Source organism: Myotis nattereri (assembly GCF_964212035.1).
Source record: "Myotis nattereri genome assembly, chromosome: 6".
NCBI lineage: Eukaryota > Metazoa > Chordata > Mammalia > Chiroptera > Vespertilionidae > Myotis > Myotis nattereri.
In genome coordinates this window covers 52,933,270-52,940,146 of record NC_138081.1, presented here as the reverse complement: position 1 = coordinate 52,940,146, position 6,877 = coordinate 52,933,270, and the positions used below count along the sequence as shown (strand labels likewise).

Genomic DNA, 6,877 nt, shown 5'->3' with positions numbered 1-6,877 from the left:
TTAAAAATGGCTTTTTTTTTTCTATCTTTAAATTGGATCAATAAAGTTTAGGCACTCCATCCCCTCATTTCTTTATTTTTGAGGGGATGTTGATTAATTGCATAAAAAATGTTTTGCTATAAATTTTAATTATAAAACTTAAGCTATCCTGGCAGGTGTGGCTTGATGTTTGAACAGAAATCCAGGAACCAGGAAGTCACAGTTTGATTCCTAGTCAAGGCACCTCCCTTAGAAGGCAGCTAATTGATAATTGTCTCTCGGCATTGATGTTTCTATTTCTCTCTCCCTCCCCCTTCCACTCTCTAAAATCAATAAAAGCATATTTGAACCTTTTCCCACCATCTTGGACCCTGTAGAGACCTGCTGGGAACAGGACTTCTCTAATGACAAATATGTGTGGAAGGTGGTGGTCCAAGGTCATTTTTACTGGCTGTAAGCAGGGTCTCCAGAACCAGAGGGAGCACACAGCTCTTCTTGAAACTGAAGGTGTTTATGCTCGAGATGAAGCAGAATTCAATCTGGGCAAAAGATGTGCTTATGTGTACAAAGAACAACACAGTGACTCCTGGTGGCAAACCAAACAAAACCAGAGTCATCTGAGGAAAGGTAACTCATGCTCATGGAAACTGTGACATGGTTCATGCTAAATTCCGAAGCAACCTTCCTGCTAAGGCCATTGGATACAAAATCCGTGTAATTCTGTACCCCTCAAGGATTTAAACTTATTGAAAATAAATAAAATGGATTTGCTTTCCTGTGTTTTGGTTAAAAAAAAAAGACATATTTGAAAAAAACAAAACAAAAAAAATTAAGCTATATAGCTTTGTAATTCAGATAAAAATCTCTTGGAAAATCAATCATCAAAATAATAAAATTTAGCATATGTTTTTTTTTTTATAATCAACATAGAAGAAATGCTGATCAAAAACGGTATAAAATATTTTATACCATGACAACTTAATTTAAAATTATGTATTTTCTCTTTTAAGTTGCATTTAAACTGCCAAAAGATTCTTAAGAATCACAATTTCTTATTAAATGCTCATCCTCAAGTAATGTTCAGGGGAAGAAAAAGAAAATAGTGCAATTTTAGTTACAATTGTTGCATTAAATACAATTGTTTGAGCTGTGAATGAACCAAGTTATTTAAAAAATTGAAATACATAATATCATTCAGAATGTAGCCTGATTTTACAACAAAGCTGTACTCTGACTCACTGCATGCAAGGGAAAGCATTTTGTTTTAAAATGCATTCATCTCCTTTTGAATCTTTTTAAAACTTGAATTTCAGGGTTTTAATGCCCTAAATAAAGGTAGCACATTCTTCTGTCCTTACCCTAACCAGAGATAGTGCTCCAAGATATTGATAAATGTTGACTTTACTAAGCAAACACAGAAGAACCCAGATTACTTGATTTACACTTTACCAAGGCTTTACATTTGTTCCTATTCTTTCTTCTTACTCACACTTAGGAAGTATTTTGGAAGAAGAGAAATCCATGCCTATGAAACCATTTACATTTGTGTAGTTTTCTGTTGCCAAAATTTTACACAAATGTCCCTCATATTTTTTATGAAAGGGCGAGGGCTATGCCCTCCATCTTACCCTGGATCCTCCATGTTGGGGCAGAGGCCATGTGCTCAGAAGAGTGCCTTCTTCCCCGAGCCCAGGCCCCTGCTGTCCACGCCCGAGATTTCTTTGAACTAACCAATGACAAGCAAGGGATGTGCGCGCCATAGAGATGACCACATCCTGTGTAACAAGACCCGACTTGGCGCCTGGCCAATCGGCAGGGCCCACAGTCAGCTCCCCTCCCCTCACTATTAAAGCCCTGATTTTCTCACGGGTGGCACTCGGTTTCCGGTTGCTGCTTCGACTGGAGGCCCGGGTCGGGTTAGCTAACTCAATAAAGGACCTTCTGCTTTTGCATCGGACTGGCTCCCTGGTGTGGTTTCTTGGGGATCTTGAATTCTGGGCATAACATTTTATATATGTCCTTCGTTTATGGACCAAATATGGGAAATGTGCAGACCTAAATCCACATTAACATGGGAAAATTAAAATGAAATATGAAGCCGTTATTCATATAATTTGATTTAAAGAAAGTATTTAAATATTTACCATAAAAGTGAAAACACTGCTAAAGGAAAGGTACCTGAGATAAACAATCTAAGTTTTCCTCATTTTGGAGCTGGTTCACTCAGCCTTGGGTTTGCTGAAAGTGAGGTGCTGGGAGCTGTGGACAGCAAGCAAGGACCAGGAAAGCTCTGATCCTAACCACGACTTTGGGATGACACATTTGTGTTACAAAATCCTTTAAAGACGTATCACATGATCTCACTTATGTATGAAATCTAATTGTTAATGTAAGAAACATTCAAACCTGCAAATAATTTTTGTGAGTTTATTTGAGCCAAACTATGTACAATTGCCAGGAAGCAGAATCTCAACAGATTAAGATAATGCTCAGGAGATCAGCAGTTTTTCACTATAAATTACAATCAAAGGAGGAGATGGATTTACAATGTAAATCCATTGGCAATAGATTAGGGAAGTGGGAGAAAGCAAAGCAGAGAAACCTCTGGGGTTGGATAAAAAGTAATAAGATAGACACAGGCTTCTTTTACATAGGTGGGTACAGGATAGTTAACAGTCAACAATTAGCAGGATAACAATAACAATGAGGGGATTTGGGGTCTCTGCCCTGCTGCATGGGTTGTGCCCTGAGGAGTCTGGAAAAAGGGAAGTTACCCTGACATTCCAAAGGTATGTTACTGTAGATACAAAAAGACAATAGGCTCAGTTAAGATCAAAGTTAATCTTTGTCAGGGAAGATAACCTGTCTAGGATATGACTACTACCCACCATCAACTGCCTTTAGTTAAAGTTTTAATTTCAGACCATCCTTTGTGGTTACTTTAGGTCTTTGAGTTTGCAAGGCCTCCATGCAGGTGTTTCTGAGTTTATCAGGTTAGCATGTGGCCCCTTTTGTCCACATAGTGAAAATAAGCTGAGGAATAAAATAGTTCCAGAGGCATGGATGTATGGAACAGACTGACAGATCTCAGAGGGGAGAAGGGTGGGAGGATGGGAAGAGATTAACCATAGAACATATATGAGTATATGTGAGGAGATAGAAGAAGAGGATTAGTTAGAGAGGGCCTGGACCATGGGGGTCTGGGAAGTGGAACATTGCAGACTCAGGCAGAATACAGTTTGCTGACCGTACCCTGTTCTGAGAAAAACATGGAAACAGACAAAATGCCCTAGAACTAGACCTAGCTGGGTGGGGAAAGAAGGGCATGCACTGAGACGTAAGCTTTGAAATGTATGCATGTTGCTAAGACAGGCAGCTTGCAAATGAATAATCTCAAGGAAGTAAGGTGTATAAACCAATTGCAAGGATGTTGCAAGGTAGAATTCTTTGGAAGGACCAATCAGGAGCTAGCAAGGCATGTATCTACTCCTAAATAAAAATGTGCATACTTCTTCTTCTTTCTTTCTCTGGTGCACTGGGTTTCTATGGCAGGAGATATACTCCCATGTGTCCATTTGGCTTATGGGCATGTGGACTAATGGACTTTAATTCCCTTGGATGCTGAACTACACCCAACTACAACATGGAACAGGAGCTCTGGACACTGTCCTGCTTTTAGAGCCCCAGCTGCATCTTTTCCAAGACTGGCTTCTCTCAGTAAAATTTGCTCCACTAACCATTTTTTGTCCTGGAATCCATTCTTTGGTTTTGCAAGCTAAAGAACTGGGACCCGGCCACCACATTTTGGTTTTGTATGCATAGCCTATGGACACAGATAATAGTGTGGGGAAGGCCAGGCTGGGTGGAGTGGGGAGGAATGGGAGACATCTCTGGACAATCAATAAAAATGCAAACGAACCCTAGAACTATTCTGATTTTTATATAAATAAACGTAATCAGATCTGTCTGGTAGTCCTTCTAAACACCTAGTTGAGATTAGCATTCCCACTCCCCCTTCCCTTTGTGGTGGACTGAATTGTGTTAACAAAAGACTTGTTGAAGTTTTAACCCTCAATATCTGTGAATAGAATTTTATTTGGAAATAAAGTCTTTGCAGATGTAATGAAGTCACACTGGCTTAGGATGGGCCCTAAACCCAGTGACTGGTATTTTTATAAAAGGAGAAAAATTTGGAGACACAGAGACACTCTGAAAGAATGCCATATGGTATGAAGCCAGACACAGAGGTGGGAGTTATGCTGGCACAAACCAATGAGCATCAAGGATTGCAGGCAACCACCAGAAGTTCAAATTATTCTCTTGAAAAAAATCTAACCACTATAATTTTTGATAGAATCAGTTTCTGTTGTTTTAAGCCACCCAGTTTGTGGTCATTTGTTATAGAAGCCCTACAAAATTAACACATCAGTCAAAGATTTAATTTGGATTTGGGTAAGAAGGGAAGGTGTGGTAGTGGTAAGCTTCAGTAGTGACCAGTTCTTGAATAACAAGAAAGCATAAGAATTTTGTTCATGTGGGAAATGGAAATTGAGAGTAGAGAGGAAGAAGGAAGTATCTAAAATTACACATATAGCCAGGTCAGCATGGCTCAGTGGTTCGATATCCAGTTCAATGTGCGGGTTGCATTCTTTGTTCACTACCTCAGCTAAGGTTGCAGGGTTGAAAGCAGGAAGCCTATGTGTCTCCTCCCAGTTGTTATTTTCCAAAAGCCCAGGGCCTTTGAAGAGCAAGAGGAAAGGGATAATAAATAGTCATTGTGAGGATTAAATGAGTTTTGTGATATATTGAGACAGTTCTAAACATAGAAAGTGCTCATTCAAGGTGAGTGGTTGTCGATGCAGTTGTTCTCCCTTATTTGTGGTAGGTATATTCCAAGACACCCAGTGGATGCTTGAAACTGCTGATTAGTATCAAGCCCTACTGTGTTTACCTATGACAGTGGTCGGCAAACTGCGGCTCACGAGCCACATGCGGCTCTTTGGCCCCTTGAGTGTGGCTCTTCCACAAAATACCGACTTCTGCGCATGGGCCATGAAGTTTCAATCACACTGTACATGTGCATCCGCACATGGTACTTTGTGGAAGAGCCACACTCAAGGGGCCAAAGAGCCGCATATGGCTCGTGAGCCACGGTTTGCCGACCATGGACCTATGATAAAGTTTAATTTATATGTTAGGCACAGTTAGAGATTAACAACAATAACTAATAATACAATAGAACAATTATACTATAATCAAAGTGATGTGAATATGGTCTCTCTATATATTTTATTTTACTGTACTCATGTTTCTTCTTCTTTTGTTATTGTGACATGATACAATGCCTACATGATGAGAGGAGGTACTCAAAACATCATAATATTTAAAACTTATAAGTTGATTATTTCTGGAATATTTCCATTTAATATTTCTAGATCAGAGTTGACTACAGATAATTGGAACTGTGGAAAGCAAAACTAAAGTTAAGAATGAACTACTGTATTATTTTATTACTTTATAACTTTCAACTCTCATTCTGTATGTGTGTGCACACACATGCCAGTATATTTGTGAAGGGTGACAGAACTCAGCACAGATTATTTGACTTTTGAACTAATGTATACATAGAATTCACCACATCTCACAACAGGGTCACGGGTTTCAGCCAAAGAGAACAGCCTGAGCAGAAGCCTGGAGTGAGAAATGGCATGGCACACTATCAAAGTGTCTTTCTAAACCACAGATCTGAGAAGGGGAGAGTGGCTATTATCGGAGGCCACAACACTCAGGGGCCAGCTGTGAACCCATGAACACTGGGTCTTAAGCAGCGCAAATACACAGACTTGGAGGAGCTCTGCACCTTCTCATGGAAAGGTTAAATTTCGCCAAGGGAAAGGAGAGAGAGAGCTACATAACCAGACACCCGGAGAAGAGAGATCATAGGGAGACAAAGAAACAGCCCGCATATGAAAGGAAAGGAGACATCACCAGAATAGGCAGTAAAAGAAAGGGAGGCAAGCAATATGTCAGAAAAAGAATTCAGAGAAATGGTCATAAGGTTGCTGAAAAGAATGGAAGACAAATTCAACAATATGTGTAAGAACAAAGAAGAAATGAAAAATGACACCGCTGCTATAAAGAACTCAATAGAAAGCATCAACAGTAGACTAGAAGAATCAGAGGACTGCATCAATGAGCTAGAAGACAAGGTAGGAAAAAATACCCAAGTAGAGCAGCAACTATAAGAGAAAACTTAAAAAAAAAGAGGAGAGCCTGAGGGAATTTTGGGACAACACGAAACGAAACAACATCTGCATAATAGGGTTACCAGAAGGAGAGGGAACTGAGCAAGGAATAGAAAACCTGTTTGAAGAAATAATGACAGAAAACTTCCCTGATATGGGGAAGAAAAAACTCACACAAATCTAAGAAGCTCACAGAGTCCCAAACAAAATGAACCCCAAAAGACCGATGCCAAGGCAAATTATAATTAAACTGGAAAATACCAATGACAGAGTAAAAATCTTAAAAGTGACCAGAGAGAGACAGAAAGTTACCTACAAAGGATCCCCCATCAGACTAGCGACTGATTTCTCAACAGAAACACATCAGGCCAGAAGGGAATGGAATGAAATATACAGAGTCATGCAAAGGAAGGGTCTGAATCCAAGAATACTGTACCCAGCAAGGCTATCAATCAAATTCGAGGGTCAAATCAGGAGCTTCACAGACAAAAAAGGACTAAGGGAGTTTACCACCAAACCAGCAATACAAGAAATGCTAAAGGGTCTGCTGTAAAAAGAAGAAATAGGAAACACAGAAGGAACACAGGTGTAAAGAATAAAAATGGTGACAAACAAGTACCTATCAATAATAACTTTAAATGTAAATGGATTAA

At 39.5% G+C, this 6,877-nt stretch overlaps 1 pseudogene across 1 annotated transcript; it reads left to right on the top strand.

Moving 5' to 3' along the window:
- The first annotated feature begins 367 nt into the window (after positions 1–367).
- On the top strand, positions 368–828 carry LOC308520901 (large ribosomal subunit protein eL33-like; annotated as a pseudogene). The gene has a single exon. The product of its transcript is annotated as a large ribosomal subunit protein eL33-like (transcript).
- Positions 829–6,877: the final 6,049 nt, after the last annotated feature.